Genomic DNA, 27,448 nt, shown 5'->3' on the forward strand with positions numbered 1-27,448 from the left:
ATTTTACCCTACTTGCAAGCTAACAAGTTAGCCTGGACAGTTTCACGGATGCTCGCAGAAGACATGAGACTCCTGAGTCAGAGACAGATGACTTTATTACAGCACAGCAGGCAGCCTGAGCTTCATGTTCCCATCAGTTCCCCTTGCCTTCTTTATTCCCAAAGGGACAATGCAGAGATGGGCCCAAATGGATGCTACGCACACAGTGGGTTTGTGTCACAGATGAGGAACCGTGAACTTAGGAAACCCCAATCTTTTAGAAGGCCCTCAAGCAAACCTGCCCAACCTTTGCTCTAGAGTGAACAATAGTGTTTAGGGAAAACTATTATCTTTATTATCCTGGGCAACAAACAAAGCTTCCCTCTAGACCCAACCAAGAAGTAGTCTTGTGAGAGGACAAAAATGTGACTAGAAAACCAATCCCCGAAGTAGCGGCTTTGAAGTTACATAAAAGGTGCGTTCACCTCCTGCCTCTGCCCTTTATTAACTAGGTGACTTGGGATTAAGCACTTAGCTACTTCAACCCTCAATTTTGCTTCTTAAAAATGGAGATAATACTACTACTTATATCATTAGGTTAAATGAAATAATGCATGTAGAGTACTTAGAACAAAGCCCTGCATATAAAATCAGCTGTTGCCGAGTGGATCCCAACCCTTGGCAACCCCATGTGCATCAGAGTAGAACTGTGTTCTATAGGGTTTTCACTGGCTTTTATCCAGGGCTTTCTTCCGAGGCACCTTTGGTTGAACTCAGCCTTCAACCTTTTGGGTAGCAGCTGAGCGTGTTAACAGTTTGTACCACCCAGGAGCTCCACCCTGCACAGTCACTCCTTATTAAATTAATTAATGATAGCAGAAATATGTACTACTGTCTGAATAACTATGTGCTCCCACATATTTCTCAGTCCCCTTTACTTTAGATGAGGCTATGTGCCTAGTTGTGCCCAGTAGGCTGTGAGTATAAGGAATGTGTGTCACTTCAAGGCTGAAGTATTTAAGAGCTCTTTTCTCCCCTGGAATATTGATCACAGAGGCCACAGGATAAGATGGCAAGGACCGAGGATAGAAATAGCCCGGATCGCTGTCTCCACATGGAGGACGGCTGCCTTGGAGACTCACTGTATTAGATTCCTGGGGCAGCCATAACAAAGTACCACATATTGAGTGGCGTACGACAGCAAAACTTTATTCTCTCATAGTTCTGGAGGCCATAACTGTTCAATGCAGGTGTTGGCTGGGCCACATTCCCTCTGGGGCCTCTAGGGGAAGATCCTTCCTTGCCTCTTCCAGCTTCTGGTGGTTCCTGGCATTCCTTGGTTTGTGGCAGCATAACCCCAATTTCTGCCTCCGTCTTCACATGGCTGTCTTCTGCGTTCTTTTCTGTCTTTTATAAGGTCATTCTCATTGGGTTTAACGCCCACTCTATTCCAGTATGAGCTCACTACCTTAACTACATCTGTGAAGACCCTGTTTTCAAATAAGGTCACATTCTGAGGTTCCGGGTAGACATGTTCCTGGGTGGCACAAACAGTTGGTGCTCTCTCGACTATTCACCGAAAGATTGACGATTCAAACCCATCCAGCAGCACCTCGGAAGAAAGTCTTGGAGGTCTGCCTCCATAAAGATCACAGCTAAGAAAACCCTGTAGAACTAGGTTCTACTCTGTAACACATGGAGTCACCACGTGTCAGAACTGACTCGATGGCAACAGGTTTGGTTTTTTGGTTATTCCACCCGCTTATAGTCACCATCTCTCATCAGACTTTGTGTGAGTGGGAAATATACCTTTGCAGGTTTAGCTGCTGGGATTCAGAATCAGTTTATTACTGAAGCATGGCCTCACTTACCCTGACTAATGCACCATCATAATGCAGTCATATCAGATGCACAATTAACTTCAACAAATTCAATTACACAAGCTGGGCAAAAAAACAAAATTAAGAAAGAGGGAAATACCATGTTAAATACGGAGATTGTGCCCCCCCCCATTTCACTCAGTGAGTACCTGATATAGAGTGAGTGCGAAATAAGAGACATTAACGCACGTATCCCCTGGAGTAGTCTAAGTGGACATAAAGACTGCCCTTCAGTCCCCACTGCTCCAGCAGGCAAGGACAAGGGTCTGGGTCAAGGAGGAAGCAGAAGGCTGCACTTGGGCCTTCCCTTGAAAGCCGTATTCTCCATTTCAGAGAACTTTGCACCGGGGAATGTCTTAGTTATCTAGTGCTGCTATAACAAAAATACCACAAGAGGATGCCTTTAACAAAAACAAATTTATTTTCTCACAGTCTAGTAGGCTAGAAGTCCAAATTCAGGACGCCGGCTCCAGGGGAAGGCTTTCTTTCTCTGTCAGCTCTGGGGGAAAGTCCTTGTCATCAATCTTCGCCTGGTCTAGGAGCTTCTCAGAGCAGGGACTGTGGGTTCTAAGGACACGCTCCGAGCACTTCTTTCTTGGTGGTATGAGGTCCCTCTCCTCTCTGTTCACTTCTCTGTTTTATATCTCAAAAGAGATTGACTCAGGATGCAACCTAATCTTGTAGATTGAGTCCTGTCTCATTACCATAACTGCCTCTAACCCTGCCTCATTAACATCACAGAGGCAGGATTTACAACACATGAGAAAATTACATCAGCTCACAAAATGATAGACAACCACACAATACTTCAAACTGTGACCTAGCCAAGTTGATAGGTATTTCTGGGGGACACGATTCAATCCCTAACAAGGAGTTAACACACTTTGGTCCATCCATTAATAAGTCTGATACACCGCTTGGCTTTTGGTGTTTCATTTATATTCTCCAGCATCCAGAAACTGGGAAAGGAAGAGGAGTGAGTGCAAACTTGCCCCAAATCCCTAGGACAAAAAAAGGCACACCTTTTTGGGGAACCAAAAACAGAAAGCAAGCCAATTGCCATAGAGCTGATTCCGACTCATGGCACCCCGGTGTGTGCAGAGTAGAACTGCTCCCCTCAGGGTGTTCAAGGCTGTGAACTCTCAGAAGCAGATTACCAGGACATTTTTCTGAGGCACCGCTGGGTGGGTTTAAACTGCCATCATTTATGTTACTAGTCGAGTGCTTAACCTTTTGAGCCACCCAGGGACTCCTTTCCTTGGGGCACAACCTGTTAAATATTTCCCTTATAAATTATCCTAGCTCTCTTTCTTACCCTTTGTAGGATTACAGGAGCTATGACTAAAGACTCATCTGGAAATAAGCTGTGATAGCTACATTTAGTCAAACTTAAACAATCTCTTTCATAAGAATCACTAGAGCCGTTCATTCGCTAGTAGCTTGGGAATGGGAGTCTCTTATGAGGTTACATATTAAAGTACTGCATCACTTATGAAAGAAATTACATTGCAATGTTATGATGCACTGCTTTACTGCACAACAGAATGAAATATGTTCAAAGGAAAAAAAAAGAATCTGATATACTCAATGGGCACTAACCAACATTGTTCCTGCTAGGTCTTATTATGAAGACAAATGCTGTAGAAATACGTGTTTATATACGGATATTACACAGACACCAAGATGTATAGGGGTGTGTGTGTGTGTGTGTTTTGCTGAGCTAAAGCCTAACATACGTAATGTAACAAAGTGAGCTAGAACTTTTGGGTTTTTATGAATTACAGGGAGCACATCTTCAGAGTACATCAGAGCACATGGTCATGAGACAAGGGCATGTCAAGCCATGGTGGTCACAGTGGTAGCCAGCATATCTCCAATAAGCTCATTTTAAATCACTGCAACATGCAAACATACTGTCTTTTTAAGCAAATAACAAATGCCTTCTACATTTGTTTGCCGACTGCGCCCTCCCCCCAGAGGCATTTTCGTAAGCACATACTCTAATTTTTTTACAGCAACATGTACTGAACTGGAGAGCTCTCAAACGTTCGTTCTGAGGGTAACGTCACAGATGAAGTTTTTGTCTCATTCTATAAAGGAAAATAAAACTACAAATGCATATTTCATGAAAGCCACTTCATGAGTCTAATTAAGATACTACAAACTCTGCAGTATCTGTGCCAGGCCCCAAACCTGTGGGATTTGCTTTATTATGATGTGAGTGACTATCTTCTACACGTTTCTATTAAGATGGTGCATGCCAACAGATTCCTGCCCCCCACTCTCCAATCCCTCAGGGATTGCAACAGTCCACACACGTCTCCTGATTTATTCAGGTGGAGGTAGTTTCTGTTTGTGATATGCCACTTCGTGTGACTTAATGTCATGCCATATCCAGCCAAATTTTGAAAATTACCCTATTGATTATGAATTCGATTTGATCACATCATACCATGTTTACAGTCCACTACATTTCTTTTTTCCCCAAAGAGTTTTTGAATGTAAACTCAGGAGAAATTTTCAGACAGAGGAAAACTGGTAAAAGTCAATAGGTACGAAGTATAGGGCCAGCAGCTACACCCCTACAGTCTCTACCTGGCACACCAATAATATCCATGTATCTTATCCACATGGGTTATCCACACACCTGATGTCCCCTGTATGCCCTTCTCCAAGTTCATTTTTCTCCCTCTCTCGCTGGCACAGTCGCCGCTTTCCTGAAACTGGTATTTTACCACTCCCATGCATTCCTTTATGTACTTTCTACATGTCTACATACATCCACAGGTTATGTTTTGCAGGTTCTTAAACGCTACAACCACCACCTGTCTATCAGTTTTTTGTATGGTGGTGGCTTTTATGCTTCTGTGATGCTGGAAACTGTCATCAGTATTTCAAATACCAGCAGGGTCACTCATGGTGGACAGGTTTCAGAGGAGCTTCCAGACTAAGACAGACTAGGAAGGAAGGTCAGGCGATCTACTTCTGAAAATTAGCCAAAGAAAACCCTATGGATCACGACAGAGTATTGTCTGATATAGTGCTGTAAGATGACCCCCCTAAGTTGCAAGGAACTCAAAATATACAGTGGCCACAACAATGGACTTGAGCATACCAATGATCGTGAAGATGGTACAGGACCAGGCAACATTCCATTTCATTGTACATGAAGTTGCCATGAGTTGATGCTAATAACAGCAACAAATACTGCATAAATAGTATCAGAAGACATATTTTTCTATACCACGCATTCTCAACCAGGATAATACTATCCCCCCAAAAAAAATTGGCTCTTCAATGGGGGGGTGGGTCTTACTTTTTATGTATACAGCACAGATATACATACAGTACATAAACAGATACCATGTATATCTGAAGTATTAAAATTTCATGGGAGGGGGTATTAGAAAAAAAATCTAAAAAGGCTCATTGGGGGAGTGACAATTTTTTTTAAAAAAAGGCTGAGAAACACTGTTTTACAGTCTGTTATTTCCCTTTAATTTTATGTCTGTGAGATGTGTCCATGTTGACACGTGCAACCCTGGTTCGTTTCCTTTTCACTATGTAGAGTGTTCCAGTGCATGACTATGCCACAGATTATTTGTCCATTCTCCTGTGGATGGGATGTCAGTTGGTTCTGTAATTATGAACACCCTTGAACATGTCTTCTTGTACACACAGGAGTTTCTCTGGAGTATATACCCAGGGATGGGATTGCTGGGGCTTAAGAAGCTGCACTATCAGCCTTACTAAGTTAGTCAAGTATAACAGCCTGCCCAGTTTCAAGGGAAGAGATACAATCCCCACCTCTTGGAAGGAGTTTCAAAGATTTTGCCGCCATCTTTAATTTACTCAAGGGTGGTGGGTACAGAAGACATTCTTTCTGATACCTTGCTTGAATTCTCCCCACTGGAGCAGCACAGAAGAAAAGAAAAATCACTCTCTGTCAGCAACACTCTATTTTCACCCAGTCACCTCTGTGTTGTTGTGATACACAAACTTCAAGGTTTTAAACGAATTTTTGTAGATATTTTGTATGTGTGTGTTTTTGTGTGTCCTAAAGGGTGGTTTTTGTGCAAAGAAAAGACTCTTCTGATTTTTTGTTGTTTTAAAAATTAACATTCAATTTATAAAATTTACAAACTAATTCCTTAAGCTCTTAAAAGCTGAAAACTTTGTTCTAAGGCTAGCAAAATGTAGTAATAACCATTAAAAAGCCCTTGAATAATGTTTGGTCCCATTTAAAATTTAGTTAATTAAATTTCTTTAAGTATTTTTAGCTAAATTTATAAATTTAGTATGTTCAATTTCCTTTCCTTTTCAAGAACTACAATTGTCTGACTTAGCAAACTTAACGTAATGTTTATAAATCTAATCAATTAAATGTATAAACAGTGTACTTCAAATATTCTAATTCAGTTTATAAACGTAGTAAGATTTCAACTTAACAGCACAAATCTAAATTAATTACTCAATTACACTCACTACAGTTTAAAATTGAAATTACAAGGCTGACCTAACACTGTAAAGAGGTTAAATTCTTTTAAACATTACAGATACTTAAATTCTAAACATATACCACGTAAGGTCCCTCGGTGGCAAAAACTGTTTGTGCTCAGCTACTACCAAAAGGTTGACGGTTTGAACCCATCAAGCGGCACCATGAAAGAAAGGTCTGGTGATCCGCTTCCATAACAATTACAGAAAAAAAAAAACCCTATGAAGCTCAGTTCTACTCTGTAACATACGGGGTCACCGTGAGTCAGAATTGACTCAACAGCAACAGCTTTGGTTTTTGGTTTTTACCTTGGTCTGTGTTGAATAGATTTTACATATATCATATCAACTTAGTATTTACAATAGCCCTATGAGGTAGATATTATCCCCATTTTACAGATGAAGAAAACTGAGGCTTAGAGGTATATAGCATGTGAAAATGGGTCCAATGAGTCTTGGAATTGATGTGTAAAATAAGAGAGGTTTTTATCTAGGGTAAGGCATATTTCACCAAATTGGGCGATATTTCAATGTTTTTGATTTTTGTTTTCCTGCTGAAGGAGGAGTTGGCAAATGTTTCCTATATAAGGCCAGTCAATAAATACGTTAGGCTTTGCAAGCCATACGGTTTCTGTTGCAACTACTCAGTATGGCTCCCTTATCATGGAAGAGCAGCCCTGGATAATATGCAAATGAGGGATGTGGCTGTGTTCCAATAAAACTTTATCTACAAAAACTGGTTGTAGTTTGTTGGAGATGGAAATGCTCAGGAGCTGGATTGTGGTGACGGTTTGCCCAACTCTATAAATCATTCGATTGTAGCATTTTAGGATATGTAAAAGATACTTTAATACCAAAAATTACCAAACCAAACCCGTTGCCATCAAGTTGGAATCAACTGATAGTGACCCTACAGGACAGAGTAGGTAGAACTGGCCCACAGGGTCTCCAAGGCTGGAAAGCTTTATGGAAGCAGGCTGGTACATCTTTCTCCGGTGGTGAAGCTGGTGGGTTTGAACCACCCACCTTTTGGTTAGCAGCTGAGCGTTTTAGCCACTGTGCCACCAGGTCTCCTTTAATACTTTAATAAAATAGTTTAAAAACAAAAGTCGTTTACTTCCTTAGATATAAGCATGTTCACTCTCCATGATTTTCCTCGCCTAGAGCAAACCACCTCTTGTCTTTTTTTTCCCCCAAATTCCTCCTCAAATTTTATTTATGGTATATTCCTCTCACGATCATCAGGCAAAGCACCCGGAAACCTACTGATGAACTAGATAACATTGCGCAGAAATGATGTGGCCCTGTGGTTCCTCATTTATATTTACCTTTTTCTTGAATATACTTCTCCTTCAAGCTGAACAGAGGCCGCCAAGGCTATACTGTGAGACAAAAAACAGTTCAGTTCTGGGGGTTCTTTATCAGCTCACTTACAGGTGAGAAACTTAATGCTTCTGATTTGATATCTATAAGCTCAATAAGAAATACCTGTCATTCAACCACACAGACACATTTGATCTTTTTGAAGCAATTAAATATGCACCAGTGCCTGTTTTCATTTCTACATCCCAACACATGACAACGAGGAGGGGTCAGAGCATAGCGCTGCCCACCTTTCATTTCAGCATCTCCTTGACTGTGTAACATGGAACACATTTTTTTTTTTTTTTTTTTTTTAGCTTTTCAGCATAGAAGGAACTTCTTTTATCCTCGTTGAACTCTAAAAGGTACAAAGCAAAGTTTTGGTCTCTTCAGGGTGTAGCTCAATTGGTGATAATTAATGAGGACAGAACTTTCAACTGCTTCCTTCAAGCATCAGCTAGATTCAAGAAAAAGATGCAACTGCACCCAGGTGAAAGTCCCTGGATGGGGGAACAGGTTAAATGCTCAACTACTAACAGAAAGGTTGGTGGTTTGAATCCACTCAGAGGTATCTCAGAAGAAACCCCCAGAGATCTACTTCCGAGAGGTCTCAGCCTTGAACACGTTATGGAGTACAGTTCTACTCTGCACACACGGAGTCACTATGAGCCAGAATCAACTAAACAGCAACTGTTTGTTTGTTTGGCACCAGAGTAACCAAAAAAACCAAACCCAGCCCTGTCGATTCCGACTCATAACAACCCTTAGGACAGAGAGTTTCCAAGGAGCACCTGGCAGATTCGAACTGCCCACCCTTTGGTTAGCAGCCGTAGCACTTAACCACTACACCACCAGGGTTTCCAGCACCAGAGTAGAGCATATAAAAGGTCCTTGCAGAAAGAGTGTGGCTGGGCCATGGAAAATACCAGAAGAGAAGCATCAGGCAACCTTGAGGACAACGCAAGCCCCGGGCCTTTCATGCAAGCTCACTCATAAGAACAACAGCCAGAGTAAAACTGCCCAAGAAAAGGGAAAGAGAGCTTCAGAAATCGCTGCCCAGGAAGAGAAAACCTGTGGTTTTCTGCTGCGTCAGATGCTGGTCACTTGCCAGCAGGCCCCTATTAGGCTGTCAAAATGAAACGAAAGAAAACAATCTCATCTTTGTAATTAATTTCCCTGTTTCCTTACTTAATCTGTACTGCCCAGGCAGTTAATCTTGGCTTGATATGCTTTTATCTTCTTCTGTAATTAAAATCTCCATCTCAGTGAGAAGGTACAGAGCACCACAAGCTGACAGGGGAAGCCCACAGCCAGCCGTGTGGGAGAGGAGACAGCAGAGGTTATAAGGGCAGAGAAGGAAGGTGAGGAGAGAAAGGAGGAAAGGGAGAGATGAAGAGGTGGAGGCAGGTAAGGCAAGGAGAAAAGCTGAACGCTGAGAAAAGAAAAAAAACATTCTTGCTCTCCCAGATCAACCACATGTTGGGAGATAGCCCAGAAGTTCTTTCTGAGGACAGCCTCACCCCTTCCTGTGGGTGATACCTGGGTGGGCCTGCTTCTCACCCTATAAAATCTCAGTGGATTCCTTTTCAAGCAAATGCTCAAATTCCACAAGAGAAAATCAGTCTTACCCTGTCTCTGTTGATTTCAAACCATATGAATCCAATGGTAATTGGCTACGTGGAATCTCTGTATGCCAACTACTTGCCAAAGAGAATAACCACTCACTCCAGGGAACTGCCAGAAATTCAAGCGGCATCTAGAAGAGGACGTGGAACCAGGGATATCATTGCTGATGTCAGATGGATCCCGGCTGAGAGCAGAGAATACCAGAAGGATGTTTACCTGTGTTTTATTGACTATGCAAAGGCATTCAACTGTGTGGATCATAACAAATTATGGATAATATCTAAGAACCCGAATTCTAGAACACTTAATCATGCTCATGAGGAACTTGTACATAGATCAAGAGGCAGTCATTTGAACAGAACAAGGGGATACTGTGTGATTTAAAGTCAGGAAAGGTGTGTGTCCGGGTTGTATTCTTTCACTATACTTACTGAATCTGCATGCTGAGCAAATAATTCAAGAAGCTGGACTATATGAAGAAGAACACAGCATGGAGATTGGAGGAAGACTCATTAACAACCTGCGTTATACAGATGACACAACCTTGCTTGCTGAAAGTGAAGAGGGCCTGAAGCACTTACTAATGAAGATCAAAGACCACAGCCTTCAGGATGGATTATACCTCAAAAAGAAAACAAAAATCCTCACAACTGGACCAATGAGCAACATCATGATAAATGGAGAAAAGATTGAAGTTGTCAAGGATTTCATTTTACTTGGATCCACGAATCAACAGCCACGGAAGCAGCAGTCAAGAAATCAAAAGACGCGTTGCTTTGGTCAAATCTGCTGCAAAGGACCTCTTCAAAGCGTCAAAGAGGAAAGATGTCACCCTGAAGACTAAGGGGCGCCTGACCCAAGCCATGGTATTTTCGATCACATCATATGCGTGTGAAAGCTGGACAATGAACAAGAAAGACCGAAGAAGAGTTGACGCCTTTGAACTGTGGTGTTGACGAAGAATATTGAATATACCATGGACTGCCAACAGAACGAACGAATCTGTCCTGGAAGAAGGACAATGCTCCTTAGAAGCAAGGATGGCGAGACTTTGTCTCACATATTTTGGACATGTTATCAGGAGGGATCAGTCCCTGGAGAAGGACATCATGCTTGGTAAAGGAGAGGGACAATGAAAAAGAGGAAGACCCTCAATGAGATGGACTGACACAGTGGCTGCAACAATGGGCTCAAGCATAACAAGGATTGTGAGGATGGCGCAGGACGAGGCAGTGTTTAGTTCTGTTGTACATAGGGGTGGCTATGAGTCAGAGCCAACTCGACGGCACCTAACAACAACCACACAACCAGAAGCAGTGGAGTCAGCTTCGACTCATGGCGCCCAATGAGTGTCAGGGTAGAACTGCGCTCTATAGGGTTCTCGATGGCTGATTTTTCAGAAGTAGGTTACCAGGGCTTCCTTCCCAGTCACCTCTGGGTGGGTTCAAACTGGCAACCTTTCAGTTAGCAGCCAGGCACGTTAACTGTTTGCACCACCCAGGGACTCCAACCACTCACTTAGCGAAAGCTAAATTTTACAAAATAATACTTCTAGATAATTTCCAGCAGGCTCTGCTCTCCATGCTGCTAACCAAAAGTTTGATGGTTCAAACCCACCAGCCACTCTGTGGGAGAAAAGACCTGGCAATCTGCTCCCATAAAAATTTTAAAAAACAAAACAAAACCCATTGCTGTCTAGTTGATACTGACTCATACCAACCCTATGGGATGGAGTAGAACCGCCGCATAGGGTTTCCAAGGAATGGCTGATGAATTGAAACTGCCAACCTTTGGGGTTAGCAGCCAAGTGCTTAACCACTGTCCCACCAGGGCTCCCCATTACAGCCTAGAAAACCCTCTGGGGCAGTTCTTTTCTGTCACATGGGGTCACTGTGAGTCAAAAATTGACTCTACGGCACCTAACAACAACACTCTTGCATTTACTGAACTGAGCTTCAGTATTTGGGCATGAGGCAACACCAAGGGAGTTGGTAAGAAGTGGTCCGAATTGCTGTTTTATTTTCTGTTGTTTTTTTTTTTTTTAACACAGAGCATGATCCTTCTTTAGGACAAGCCAGGGGAGAAAATTCAGGACCCAGAAGCAATTTGCTCTAAACTGTAAAGTCTTTTTACTTTGGCTCAAGTTTGGATATGAGGCCCATTTCATAAGTGTGCTGGATATTGCATCAAGCTTTTGGTGTGCTAAACTTTTCTCTGGTTTCATTTCATTTATGCTACTATTCATTCCCTTTGCCATGATATTTCTGATTTTTACTGCTTATTTTCTTTCCACAGATGGAGTACGTATGCCTTGTAGATACTATAGAAAAGAAGAAGTATCACTCTTCTCCCTCCACACCCCCACGCCATGATAGTTCATTTAACATTTTGAAGTAAATTGTTTCTTTCCTTTGCCAATGCATTGTTCTTAGTTGCCATTGACTTGATCCTGACTCACAGCGAACCCATGTGTGCAGAGTAGAACTATGCACCATAGGGCTTTCAATGGCTGTGAACTTTCAGAAGCAGATTGCCAGGCCTGTCTTCCGAGGTGCTTCTGGGTGGGTTCAAACTGCCAACCTTTTAGCTAGTAGTCGAGCGCTTGACCATTTGCACCACTCAGGGAGTCTTTTCGATACATACACAGTCTATAAATTTCTTTTACAATATAAAATCATGTCATAACACTCTTTCATAAGCGACTTTTTAGAATACTTTTACATGCCATTATGTATTTTTATACAACTTTATGTTTAGTAGTTACACAGTATTCTATCATTGATTTAATCAGTCTCCTTTTGTGAGACATTTTAGTGGTTTCCAAGTTGCACAACAGAGGCACCACAGTGAACATTGCAGTAACTATTTTCTCATATAGATTCAAATCATTTATTTGTTCTTTCATCTTAAAAGTGAAATTGCAGGCTCCAAAAGGACACAAAATTTTTAAAGTTTCTCTGAATTGGTCTCCAAAATGTTGTTTCAATGCGTGTGCCTATCAGCCCGGTATACAAATGCCTATTTCTTGACCTTTGGCCACACTACATATTATTTTGTTTTAGTCTTCGTTGTTTGTTAGACAGAACTGCATTTCAAATTATTTTATTTTCCATCTCTTTGGTAACTAATAAGATTAAACTTTTTCTTCATTATTTATTATACATTATAATTTTTTTTCCCCAGTAGATACCTATTGGTGCCCTTTGTCCAATTTTTTCTACGGGGATATTTCTCTTTTTCTTATTGGTTTGCAACAGCTCTTTATATGCTAAGAACAACAATCTTTGTCTGGCATCATGTTACAAATATTTTTTCATTTTGTCATTGTTAGAGTTGGTTTTTTTGACGTGTAGAGCTTTTACAATTTTTACTCAAACCAGTCATTGTTTGTTTTATTATTTCTAGCTTTTGTGTGATGCTTGTGTAATTGGAACTTGAGTAAGACTTCCTATAGCTGGAAATTGGCTCTAGGGCCAAAATGCTGTTGTTGTTGCGGGGTGCCACTGAGTCGGTTCTGACTCATAGAAACCTTATGTACCCCCTAATCTGAAAGAGAGCCACAAATACTTGGTACCAAACACATCCCTGTGGGGCTTTCTAAGAGAAGGCTGAACTGCCTGCTACTTCACCTGCTGTCTTCCCCCCACCTTCTCAAACAATGTTAGAATATTGGGGAGGGTGGGAAAGAGTCAAGAGGTCAGTGGAGCACAATGGAGGTCTTCACCAGGGGGAAGGTACTGAGAGGACCAGTGGTAGCGTGTGCCTGCCAGAGAAGACACTGAAATCTGGATGCTGGCTGGACATCCGTCCCGAGAGAAGATGCAGTGCTCTGCCTCTGGGTGACCTGAGTAGGGGAGATGAGAACTGAGGGAGATGGCGGGAGCCTCCTACAGGCCCTCCATCTGGGTAGTCGAGAGCACCCTGCGGGAAGTACATGCACGTGAGCCATCTTACTGGCTCCAACCTCAGAGGGCTGCCTTCTGAGAGAAGAGAGCCAGCTGCAAGCAACCGTGAGGTGCATCACCCACGGCAGTAGCTGAAGAAGCAATGGAAGAGAACATACTACGCTCAGATTGCCACATCAGGAGGTGTGGAATGGAGTGAGCCTCTTCAAAGAACACACTGGTACCCCTGGAGAGGGCCCAACCACTGGGACTCATGTCATACAGACAACAGAGGTCAGTCAGTGTTGGCTAGAGAAACAGAAAAACCAAGAGAAAGAACAATTGAGACCAGTTACATAAAGATACGCTTGTCTCTTTCCGTTCCTGTCTAGTTTGGTGCAACACACTGGAGGGGCCTGAAGGGGGAAGGGAGGAAAAGCATTCCAAAGTAGAAAACCTTCCCTTCTCTTGTTTGCCACGCTCCACGTTAGCCTCACTCTAAATACAAGTCATCTATTATCTGGGAGACAGAACATTATTGATGGGTTAACTCATTGTGAAAGATTAATATTCAGTGAAGTAATATATTATGACACATTTTTATGGGCAAGAAAAAGGATGCAGGTCAGGTATGTTTTGATGAGGAAGAGAAATCCAATCAAGTCTGACCTCCTACCTGTTTTCCAAGAAGGAGAGGCAGTCTTCCCCTAAGGAAAATGTGTCCTGCCTCCCAATTCTGGCTACTGTCATCCCTGGTAAAAGTGGTTCTCCACAGGATGCAAAAGTCAGGTTTGACTTTATGGGTTTTGAGATTGGGCACCTGGTGGTTTTTGACCGAACTGTTTATTCAGGGCATTCACTTTAAAGGAACCCACAGTGCACCAGCAATTGCCTGGGGTCTCTGTGTTAAGCCAGCTGACGATGCATAAGCCATCAGGAGGCAGAAGAGATGGTTCTTAAAACACAACAGAATTTTAACAGAAAGCAATGTCACAACAAACTTAGCCAATAATGAAAGTAATCTATTATTGTTATTGTCAGGTGCTGTCAAGGCGGTTCCAACTCACCCTATGTACAACAGAACAAAACACTACCCTGTCCTGCGCCAGCCTCGCAATCATGGTTACGCTTGAGCCCACTATTGCAGCCACTCTGTCAATCCATCTTGTCAAAGGTCTTCCTCTCTTTCGCTGACCCTCTATTCTACCAAGCATGATGTCCTTCTCCAGGGACTGGTCCCTCTTGATAACATGCCCAAAGTATGTGAGACAAAGTGTCACCATCCTTGCTTCTAAGGAGCATTCTGGTTGTACTTCCTCCAAGACAAACTTGTTTGTTCTTCCGGCAGTCCACAGTATATCCAATATTCTTCACCACCACCATAATTCAAAGGCATCTATTCTTCTTTGGTCTTCCTTATTTGTTGTCCAGCTTTCACATGCATTATGAGGTGACTGAAAACATCATGGCTTGGGTCAGGTGCACCTTGGGATAGACAAGCAAAAGAAAGCCACATAGCAGAAGAGGGGAAAGAAGAGGAAGAAGAGAAGGGGAGGGTCAGATAAGAGGAGTGGAATGGAGAATGTGGGAGGAAGGAGAAATGCTTAATTTCTCCCCTCTTATTATTCCAGTTCACATACTTATTATCCTTACACACCTTCCTCATGTACTGACTTGACTTTCTCCATTTTTTCACTTATCTATCCAACACATCTACTTTGCATCAGCCACTGAGCCAAAACTAACATAAACTTGGAGTTTAGAGTTCAGAGGGTGGGAAAGAGAGCCATTAACTAGTAAACACAAAATTAAACGTAAAATTACACCAATGTTAAGAGCAAGAAGGAATATGAGGGGAGGGCCAGAGAAGGCTTCCTTTGGAAAGAGATGTTTGACCTGAGAGCGGAAGGTGAGTAGCAGTTAACCAGATAAGGAGGAGAGTGAGGTTTTGCAGGCAAAGGGCACCACATGTGCAAAGGCACTGTGGCTGGGGCACATTTGAGGAACTAAAAGATCCGAGGGCCTAGGGCCCTAGAAAGGAGAGCTGGCCAGAGAAGAAGGCCCTTGTGGTAGCCAGCCTCCAAGATTGCCCCAAAGATCCTGACTCCTGGTCGTCAAGCTCTTGTGTAAACTAAAAAAAAAAAAAAAAACACCAAACCTGTTGTCATAGAGTCGATTCAGACTCATAGCAGCCCGATAGGACAGAGGAGAACTGCCCCATAGGGCTTCCGAAGTTGTAATCTTTACAGAAGCAGACTGCCACAGCTTTCTCCCACGGAGCCGCTGATGGATTTGAACTGCTGACTTTTTGGTTAGCAGCCCAGCACTTAACCACTGTGCCACCAGGGCTCCTTGGTGCCCTTGTGTAGTCCCCTCCTAATTTGTACTAAGATTGGTCTCTGTGACCAATAGAATATGCCAGAAGTGATAGTATGTCACTTTCAAAATTAGGTTATAAAAAACGGGTTTCTGTCTTGGGCACTCACTCACTCTCCGAGCTCTTGGATCACTCACTCTGGGGGAGACGAGCTGCTATGTAATGAGGAGCCCTATGGAGAGGCCCACATGGCTTTAAATTTAAAGTATTAAAATTTAAGCAAACAAGAGGACAGCCTCCGGGAGTTATTCCTTGCCACCTGATGTGTGGGAAAGGACTACATCTAGGAACAGCATCTGCAGATCCCCCAAGGCAGAGGCAGCACATTTCTAACATCTGAAAGGAAGGTCTCCAAGGGACTGGGCAGAATTGCACCCTGCTAAATTTACCAGATGGAGCCTTGGTGGCACAGTGGTTAAGTGCTCAGCTATTCAAAACCACTAGCCGCTCCAGAGGGAAAGATGTGGCAGTCTGCTTCGGTAAAGATAACAGCCTTGGAAACCCTATGGGGCAGTTCTGCTCTGTCCTACGGGGTCACCGTGAATTGCAATCGACTGGATGGCAGTGGGTTTAGTTTGGCTTGGTTTAACTTTACCAGAGGTTATCACTTGGGAAGCCTGGAGCATACCAATGTCTGAATTCTAAGGAAGTCTTTAATGGCTTGACATGGTAGTAGCTCTGGATACTTGGTGGATTTCCTATTTATTGGAGAGGAGAGACCTTGAGGTGATAACTCACTTTCAAACTGAACCCTAAGACAGAAAGATAAGCCTGAGGTCCTGAGAGAAGACGTGGGCTGTGGAAGAATATTCTAGGATTTGAGTTAATAAGATGGGGCGGCGGGGGGGGAGAAGAAGTGAGATGTGGAGAAAGCAACTTAAAATGAAATCTATCCAAAAATAAAGCTGTATTGCACAGAAAGTAAATTCCCTTATTTATGACTAACCATAAAACCCTTAATCAACGGTGAGTTTTAGTGATACGCACTGGAAATTTTATGGTAGGAGACTTTTTATTAAATATTTCCCTGTCATTCTCTTTCTGGGGTGGTATGGGGAATTTCATTAGGGTCATAACCACCAAACTAAAAATTCCTTTCTTTTGGTGTAGAAGTCAGAATCAAAAGGCACCAAAAATAAATCTGCTCAGGAAAAAATTATTTGGTCATCTCATCTGGTTAACATTAGAATATGATGCAATTTTGGCCTGGGTAGAGAGAAGAGATATCTCTGTCTTTTTGAAAAGACACTGAAATCTTGTACTCCAGAGCATGGCGAGAAGTTCTGGAAAGTTCACTCATTTTAGAAGCGGTGAGGCTTCCTTCACCAAAGAGCTGAGTCCTTTTTGAACCTTCATGGGTACTACTCCATAGAACCACTGATTCAAGATTCATCCACATGTTATTCAAATGGACCTTATTTTGGTGTATTGGAATATTCATATGATAATTTCTAGGCTGTGCCATCTTCCAGAACCTCAAAAAATGCTTTTTAGATATTGGCACTCTCCCTGGCATAGTGTTCAACCTACAGTAGAATTCCCTTCAACAATGCTTACAAACTTATGAATAATAAAAATAATAATAATTCATAACTAAAATGCCAGGATTGCAATTAGCTTCAGAATAAGGCCCATTTCTTTCTCCCACGTGTTCGTATTCCCATTGTGTCAGTCAGGATGCATTAGGCTCTACTGCAATAACAAATAAACCCTGGAATCTCAGTGACCTAATGCGGAAAGGTTTAGTCAGTCCATCCTCCCTCATTTCGTGTGTGTATCAGCTGGAGCATGTGGCTTCCAAGGGTGATGTAGCAGAAGAGAGAGATGGATATGACACACATTCTTAAGCATTTCAGCTAGGAACTACACATGTCATTTTCAGAGTTCATTGTCCAGAATTAGTCACATGCTCCAATCTAGCTTCTAGGGAGTATAGGAAATGTAAAGGTGGATATGATGATTTGGTCTGCCATAGCCACAACATAAAATACAACAGTCTGAATAAAAGTGGAGATGACATTGAATGATCTACACAGGGGTGGGATAGTTACACACATACTCGGACTCAGCTTCCCCAGACCCTGGTGCCTGAGGCTAGAACTCGCATAGTCAGTGAAATTACAAGCTAGAGGGGACCACTGGTGGTCTAGAGCAGGCTCTGAACAGGGCCAGAAGACCCTCAGCAAGAAGAGACATCTCCTTGGCAGTGGTGGCTTGAAGCGAGAGGTGGCGCATAGCAGGATAGAGAAGAAAAGACACAGGTCAAACTCCTACTGAAATACTTGTGTTCCATCTCACCTTTTCATTAGAGGCTGGAGATTTCAAGTTTCCAATAACTAAGTACTGTTCTTCAGAGACAGAACACGCCTATCTGATTTATACTGGGCTGGAGGGGAGTCTCTATACTGAATAATAAAAAAATATATATTATGTATATTTACATGGTGGGTGACTGGGAAGCAAAGAAGCAAAAGGTATTGTTATCTCCGCTACAAGGAAAGGAAAGTGAAGCGGTAGCACGTGGCCTGCCCTGGGGAGTGCAGCGAGGGCTGTGCCTGCTTTTCCAACTTGCAAGCCTTATGTTGTTGTACAGTTGCTAAATAGGCTCCCATGGTATCTGTTGGCGTTCTCGACAAAGACGGATGAAGTGTGGCCTCAATCGTGTTCTACAGTGCTCTCTGGTGGGCATCTGTGGTCATTGCATGAGCGACATCTTATTTTAATTTCTGTTGCGTATGTGAAAGAAATTTTTGGATCTTTGATCTTCTGTGACTCATTTAAGCTATTCTACTAGACTAAGACAGACTAGGAGGAAAGGCCTGGCTACATACTTCCAAAAATCATCCAATGAAAACCCTATGGATCACAGTGGTCTGATTCACAACATCATGGAAATGGTGCAGGACTGGGCAACAGTTTAGTTCCATGTACGTGGGGTCGCCAGGAGTCAGGCCGGCTCCCATAGCAGCTAACAATAACAACATTATACTACGTGGAGTGACCACCTTTTGCCCTTGAGTTCTCTGATTATTTTCTGCAATATTTTCAAAGGAATCCCTTCCTCTGACTGCCATTATTTCATTTATAACACTACTTTGCAACGCCCATGTCTAGTTTGTGTGCTCCTCCAGGGAAGGAACTTGCCTTATTTACACTTGTATCCCCTTTGCCCTGCAGTGTCTGAACCACTGCTCAAAACGTGTTTGATGAATGAATGAGCGAATGATTAGTTTGGGTCTCATGAGATCAGGAAATGAGGTCATCCGTTATAACCTTACAATACTTTCTTCAATGCCAAACTAAAAAACAAGGTCACTTTTAGAAAAATGTGCGTTGCCCTAAGGACCAAAGGCTATACAACTGCCAATAACCTGCCCATTCCACTTAGAGAAGTTGAACTAAAAGAACGGTATCTTTTGTCTTCGGAGATAGAAGATATTTTTATATCACAAAGCTCCCCAAACAGCTCGAAACCCCAAGTTAGGTGGCATAATTGGAAGACTAGATCATCTCTTACCTAGAGTGCAATGACTCTGCCTCTTTTCTCTCCCCATGCCAATCCATCCTTCCTAAGATGTCTCCCCTTTGCTTAAAGAGTTCTTTGGGTTTTGTTATAAGTTGAATTGTGTGCCCCCAAAAACGTGTTTAAGAACTAGCCCCTGGTACCTATGAATGTGACCTTATTTGGAAATATAGTCTTCGCAGAAATAATTGGTTAAATTAACATGAGGTCATCCTGGAGCAGAACCAAACCAAACCTAACCCATTGCTGTCAAATCCATTCCAACTCATAGTGACCCAATAGGACAGAGTAGAACTGCCACCATAGGGTTTCCAAGGAGCTCCTGATGGATTTGAACTGCCAAACTTTTGGTGAGCAACCGTAGCTCTTAACCACTGCACCACCAGGGCTCCCAAGGCAGAGAAACACACAGAGAGAAAGTCATGTGAAGATGGAGGCAGAGACTAGAGTGATGCATCTACAAGCCAAGGGACACCAAGGATTGCCAGCAACACCAGAAGCTCAGAGAAAGACATGAAGCAGATTCTCCCCAGAAACTTCAGAGAGAGGCTGACTTGATAAAAGCACAATAAATAAATAAATAAAATCAAAAAAAGAAAGAAAGAAACTTCGGAGAGAGCATGGCCCTGCTTACACCTTGATTTCAGACTTCTAGGTATGCAAGAATAAATTGCTGCTGTTTTAAGCCACCCAGTTTGTGACAGTTTGTTACGGCAGCCATAGGAAACTAAGACAGACTTCAATAGCATGCCACATGGGGTTCTTCGCAATCCAGGCTCCAACCTACCCCTGCATTTTATCTTCTTTCATTCATCCCCACAGACCAAGTACAATCTCGCCTCATAGCACTGAGCTTTTCACCATTTCCCCACTGTGACCTGAGGCTCTGAGGCTCTCCATGCTGGTGTAAGAAATATTGCAGCAAACTGTTATTTGCCCACTCAATATCCCATGCCTCTTCTTTTATGTTTATATAACCCTGATTATGTTTTGAGTAAGAATGAGCCTAGCTGAGTCTACCCAGGGCAGGGAGAAGGACAAGGAGTCAAAAGTTACCGTTGAACAAGTTTTGGGTAATACATAGAGGGTAACCCATTGCAGTTGAGTCGATTCTGACTCACGGCAACCTCATGTGTTACAGGGTAGAATTGAGCTCCATAGGGTTTTCTTGGCTGTAATATTTCCAGAAGCAGATTGCCAGGCCTTTCTCCCACAGCACCACGGGGCAGGTGGATTTGAATCAACAACTCTTTGGTTGGTAGCTGAGTACAAAACGTGTGCGCCACTGATTGGGTTTCCAAGGAGCGCCTGATGGATGCAAACTGCTGACCTTCTGGTTAGCAGCCGAACTCTTAACCACTACGCCCCCAGAGTTTCCGAACAGAGGGCAGAAGGAACTATTTCCTCCATGTCACTGACTCAGAAGATTTCCCTCTGTTCTACGTTGTTCAGATGGGAGTTGAAATAGTGATGTTTGTGAGTTTAGCTGAGAAAAGGTATATTTTCTAGACTTTGCATTGTTTGCAAGTCTCTGTGAAATTATTTTAAAGGTTTTTACTCTATCAATGTTTCCTGCACTTCACTACAAATGACATCACATTGCAGGGGCTTGGATAAAATCTTTCTTTTATCAGGAGAAGGCTGCCTTGGCTCAAACACACCACAGGAAGAATCACTACTGTCTAATTCTTTCATGCCCCCTACAGTTCAATTACACCAAGTTATCCATAGCTTCTAAAATTACATTTATTAAAAAAAAAAAAAGATGGACATTCGCATTTTTAATCAAGTGGTTTCCTGAGTAGTAAGGATGGAGTAAGAACTATCTCCGTATTTTGAAACATTGGAGCAAGAATGTAGAGGAAAAAAATCTGAAAATCATGTCGGCAATGAGGTCTAGGAAGTCAGACAGTCATCTCAAGGAAGTTGCTTTTCCATCTGAAAACCAGCTCATCCAAGCTCTCCAAAACCAGTCTGAGCAATTTATCAAGTCCCTTCACTTCATTTTGGAGTAAGTGACAAATGAGATGGTCATCCAAAGTTCTCAGGAAGAGTCAACTTTTTAAGCATGAGAAATCGTGTGATAATGGTTCTCTTAGAACCCTCACTTCAGGTCAGCAAGAAAACCACAGTCTCTGCAAAGGCTCCGTTGGAAGGCATTTATAGGAAACTAGTCAAAATATAGGGTGTACTGCCTTCCTTCCAAATTCCCTCCAATTCCTTGGAAAAATAGATTCTAACACTTTACACAGATGAGAAAGGAAATGAATGTGGCAATAGCAAAATTTTGAGAAATAGGAGCTACTAAGGGTAGCTCTTTAGACACCCATTAAGACCACATCCAAGTTTTAGGTCTCAGGATTTTTTTATTTTGTCTTGACCGGGTCCAGTTGCCACGGAGTTGGTTCCAGCTCGTGGCCATGTGTGTGTCCCACCGGGTTTTCAATGATTGGTTTTTCAGAAGTAGATAACCAGGCCTTCCTTTTGAGGTGCTTCTGGGTGAACTTGAACCTCCAACCTCTTAGTTAATAGCCCTGAGAGTTAATGATTTTCACCACCCAAGGATTGTCTTTACTTGTCTCCTTTTCAAGTAAGCGTGATTGGTTTGGAGATGTGGCTTTGCCAAGTTTGCTTGAAGCAAACCTTTAATTTGCAAAGGAGTTCAGGAGTCTCATTCATCCCGCGCCTGTGCCCCACCGGCTCCACCCAGTCATCTAAAGCATATTAGCTTTTGGAATCAGAAAAGCTCTGTGGTACACTGGAGAGCTCCAAGTCCACCAAATATTTTGTTGAAGTTTGATATCTCTACGTTGTGCTTTTTCATTGCTAAAGTACAGTACTTCATTTACATTGGCATTAATTAACTATTTAATTCATAGCCATGCATTTTAGGTCATCCTGAGCCCAGTTAAAAACATCAGCAGGCCATATTCCACAGCATAGCATTGCAGTTTGTAAGAATATTAACTACATCTGGAAGGAAAATATATCAGACCCACTGGGGGAGCAAAGCGCTCTTGAATGAAAATGTCTGCTCCTGAGGTGCAGAACTCAAGATGTTATGATGTCCCCTCCTTGGTCAGTAGCAGCTAAAGAGACGAGTGCAAGAACGTAAAAGACAAAATAATACAAATGATATACGTGCCTCAAGAAAATTCCACACATAGAGTTTATTGGATCATTACATTTGTCCCTAAGATAATCAGCTTATAAAACTGATTTTATGAGATCCATGGGCTATTCCACTCTTTCAGCTACACTTTGTCTCATGGCTGAATTAATAATGAATGATGTTTATGGTTCGGCAAAGATTACAAATACTGGAGGAGATATTTTCAAGAGCTCACCACAGTTTAATTGCTATATGTAATTATTCTCATTTGCACAGATGAAAGACATAACCCCCAAAATAGTAGCCCCAAGTGAAAATGGTGTGCATAGAAAATAACTTTTCTCATGAAAATGTGACCACCACTATAATACATTCAGAAGTTGGCAGTGATGGGACATATCTTGGTCTCCACCCAAAGAAATTTATTTCCATACTGACATTCAAAAATGATCTCAGAAAAGAATGTCTCATCTATAAATAAGTCCCACAGAACACATACCATCAATATATTACAGTGACACTTGAGTGGATTAAAAAAAAAAAGGCATAGCTAACAATGAAACATTCAGGGAGGTGAAGCTAAGAAAATATCAGGTCTATCGTTACACTTTTTCATCAGCTTAGAGAATTTCCAACCACCTGAATGAAGCCCCTAGGAACTAAGCCCTACCTGATACTTGGCAGTAAAACTTTATCTCCCAATCTACTTCCATCTTCTGCCCATTTCCTAAGATTTATATTCATCTCTCCCTGCCTTTTAGTTACCATTTCCCAACCTGATCCATCTACACACGTGTTTCCTCTCTCCCACCTCTAACACTCACAGGTCTATTTCAGAATTTAGCACCCCCAAAGCTTCCCACCTGATCCCCACTTAGGGTGCTCAGTCCCTTACTTTGTTCCCTCTGAACACATCTTCCTATTTTGCACTTGGCCAAATGGCCCCTCTTAAGAGAAGCCTTCCCTGACACCGATCTAAGTCATTTTCTCTACCACTGTATGCTGATCATATCCTTCGTTGCATATATCACAATTCATACTTGAACTTTTATGCTCATTTATCTGATTATATGTCCCCTCCCAAATACATTGTAAGCTTCATGAAGGAAAAATCTTGTTTTGCTCATCACGCTATACCTAATACCCAACATAAAAAACCCATTGCCATCAAGTCGATTCTGACTCATAGCGACACTACAGGACAGAGTGGAACTGCCCCATAGGGTTTCCAAGGCTGTAAATTTTTACCAAGGCAAACTGCCACATCTTTCTCTCGAGGAGCGGCTGGTGGGTTCAAACTACAGACCTTTCGGGTAGTGGCCGAGGGCTTAACCACCGCACCACGAGGGCTCCTTATATCTAGCATAGTGTCTGCTATATAGTAGGTGCACAAATGAATAATGAGTCCATTGTCCTAGATTATTCCTTTTATGTTTTATTGGACCCAAATCATTCCATGACCCATGTGTCTTCCTGAATATTCTGTTACCCCTCCCTATTACTATGCAGACGTAGGCACACAACAAATGATTAAGAAAACATCTAGAGTCTTCTGAATTGGGTCTCTCTTTTTTTTTTTTTCTCTAAAGGACATTATTAGGACAAGTGGGGAAGTTGAATAGGGTCTGAAGATTGATCAGTGGTAATGAATCAATGTGAATTTCTTGATTTCGATGGTTATACTGTGGTTATGTAGAAGAATGCCTTTGTTGGAAATACTAGAATATTTGGGCTATGAGGCATCAGGTTGAAAACTTACTTTCAAATGGTTGGGGTGGAAGAAGTTCTTCGTACAGTACCTGGAAGTTTTCTGTAAGAATGGGGTGGTTTCGAATTGAAAATAAAATTTAAAGTGCATTTGAAAGAAAAAAGAAAACACCTATATTCAAACTACAGCAGTATTACTTGATGCTCACCTACTGGGTACCAAGCAGAAAACTAGATGCTTTAAAAACACTGTGTCTGAGGTTTTAGGACCCCTTTTGACATATTATTAAGGGTTTTTGTTTTTTTTTAATACCTAGGCAAATTTTTTTAATTTTGTTTTTATTTCAATAATGATCTGAAGAGTTTTAACACGCCACTTTCTAGATCATCCGAGTGCCCTCTTTTTAAACCAAGGACTGTGTCTTACTTCAGAGCTGTCTCTTACTTTGTTTGTTTAACAGTCACTTTGGCCTCCAAGCGATTCCCCAAGCAACAGTGTTTAACTCGCAGCATGTTGATAAGTACGTCTGGCTTCCTCTGGGTTGGCATGTCCTAATGTCCAAATGACAGCAATCGCCACACATCTGCCTTTGAACTCATCCTGAATTCTTGAACCAGACATAAAGGCAAAACTTGACTTTGCGGTAATAAGTCACACTTGAAAGATAAAGTCATAGACTAAGACTGTAGTTTCTAAAGTGTTTTTCAGAAACCAAGACTTTATTTAACATAACAAAAACTTCAGACTGTGATGGAATAAAGTATTTAGCTAATTGTCAAGGGTTAATAAGAAAATGGAGGTAGAAACAATTATACCTTCTCAATAATTAAGGAGAAATAGCCTCACAGAGCACAGTAGAAACCAAAATATTGAAACAATTTAAAAGAGGAAAGTAGTAGAAAATTGGAACATCACGCAACCCTCAGTAATACAGTGAAAGCTGTCAGTATTCACAAATTCATATTAAGAGCTAATAAATCACTTATGCCTTTTTGTAGATGTCAACTTGCAACATTAGGCATTAATTAAAGAAAAATGCATAATAAAGACTAGTTTGTTAAACACATTTCTTTTTTTTTAAGTTTTTCAGTATTGTGTTTTGAGGTTCATTGCCAAATTGATTCCTCCATCAGAATAATTAGTGATTAAAAATAAGTTTATTGTTTATTGGGAAAAATAATAAAATCCCAAATCAAGTAAAACATAAGCCACTCTAATATTTATTTCAACTATTAAATACATTAGTGAATTAATGTTTTCTTTTTATTTAAATTCATTAAATAAGCTAATCTTCATCCCTCTAGTTTATTTAAATGCATTAATTTTGAATTGTACTGGTCTACACCTCCTTTTGTTTGTATATGTTTAGGTGTAACCCTAGGAAAGCTATATCCCATACAGTTCAGTCCCAGAGTGGTGCCAGATTCAAAGAATCCCAATCCAAACATTAGTTTCACTCTTTGCCCAAGGCTCTTGAAGAACATAAAAGGTATTCACAAAGAACTTCTCTACATTTATTTAAAAATCAACTGGCTTCGCCTACTTACTAATATCCCAAGACTCTGGTAAACTTCTCACTTTCCTATTCCAGAAGATCACTCTCCCTCCTATTCATCATTCTATCTTCAAGTTCTCTCACAATCGCTTCTCTTCCCATATCTATCCCCTTGCACGTAAGTTAACATCCCCTGGAATTTTTTCAGCAAATCTCATCCTCTGCCACCACTATTATAGACCCCTGAAGTGAATGCTAAATGCCGAAGGAATTTTTCTCCATAATTCACTCTGGTAGGGATTGGGAGGTAAGTATGTCCTTTCTACCCCATCCCAATGTCCCCAAATTCCATGCAAATGGGCAGTCTGGATATTGGAGTGTTAGAATTGTTTTCAGCGGGCAGAGACCAAAATTGGCAGAGACCAAAGTTGGAAGAAGAAAGCATAAGGCTTATCAGTCCTCTCACATATACAACATTGCAATAAGAGCCCACTGGAATTGGTCTTTAAAAAAAAAAAAAAACAGATCCATATGATCTCCAAGATACACAGTTAAGTAAAAAATATGCCGCCATTTGTGTTTCTAAGAAAAGAGTGTATATCAATATATGCTTGTATCTAGGTATCTAGATAGAATAGCCTAAAGCGAAGCCAAACAAACCCCCTGCAGTCGAGTCGATTCTGACTCATAGAGACTCTACAGGACAGAGTAGAACTGCCCCATAGGGTTTCCAAGGCTGTAATCTTTACAGAAACAGACTGCCACAGCTTTCTCCCACAGAGAGGCTGGTGGGTTCGAACCACCAGCCTTTCTGTTAGCAGCTGAGTGCTTTAACTACTGCACCACCAGGGCTCCTTCTAGATAGAATAGTAATGCATATGTACCAAAAGATGATAACATTGGTTGCCTCAGGGGGATAATCGGGTGAAAGAGGTCAGGAGGGGGAGAGAGACTTACTTTTTACCACATGTCCTTTTTTCTCAAATTTTTCCTATTTTCAAAATTCTTTGACTGACATGAATTGTTGTTGTTAGGTACTGTTGAGTAGGTTCCAATTCACAGTGGCCCTATGTAGAGCAGAATGGGACACTGTCTGGTCCTGCACCATCTTCACTACCGTTGCTATGTTTAAGCCCGTTGTTGCAGCCACTGTGTCAATCCATCTTGTTGAGGGTCTTCCTCTTTTTTGCTGACCCTCTACCAAGCATGATGTCCTTCTCCAGGGATTGATCCCTTCTGATAACAACTCTAAAGTAAGTGAGAAGAAATCTCATCTTTCTCGCTTCTAAGGAGCATTCTGGCTGTACTTCTGCCAAGACAGATTTGTTTGTGCTTTTGGCAGTCCATGGTATATTCAACATTCTTCTCCAACACCATAATTCAAATGCATCAATTCTTCTTCAGTCTTCCTTATTTATTGCCCAGCTTTTGCATGCATATGAAGCGACTGAAAACACCATGGCTTCGGTCAGGCACACCTTAGTCCTCAAAGTGACATCTTTGCTTTTTAACACTTTAAAGAGGTCTTCTGTAGCAAACTTTCCATAAAATCCATGAACTGCCTATTCTAAAATAAAGTAGCTTTATCGTTATCAACAAATGGTGCCAGAACAACTGGCTATATAAAAAGGATGAAATTTGACCCATAACTTACACCATACACAAACATTATCTAAATATGAATTGTAGACTTGAATATAAATAATGATAAAGCTACTATTACCTATTCCAAAATAAAGATGTTTGCAAAAATCCATGAATTACCTATTCCAAAATACAGTTGCTTTAAAAGTTTTTAAAGGGAGATGATCATCCACACATTATTACTCAAGTTTGAGAAACATTGCTTTCAGTTGTATAATACTCACACCAACTAGACGAGATAAACATTCTTATCCCCGATCTACTGATGGAGAAACTAAGTCTCAAGAGTTTAAGTGACTTGGCTAAGTTACACAGATAATAAGTGTCAGGACAGGAATTCAACCTCAGAACCCAGTCTCCA

General features: G+C 41.6%; 1 long non-coding RNA gene across 1 annotated transcript in view; it reads right to left on the reverse strand.

The window, feature by feature from the left end:
* LOC126069706 (uncharacterized) overlaps window positions 1-27,448 on the reverse strand; it is a 119,641-nt gene that overhangs the window by 14,887 nt on the left and 77,306 nt on the right. The gene's annotated exons all lie outside the window — the stretch shown is intronic.

This window comes from Elephas maximus, chromosome X (assembly GCF_024166365.1).
Source record: "Elephas maximus indicus isolate mEleMax1 chromosome X, mEleMax1 primary haplotype, whole genome shotgun sequence".
Taxonomy (NCBI): Eukaryota; Metazoa; Chordata; class Mammalia; order Proboscidea; family Elephantidae; genus Elephas; species Elephas maximus.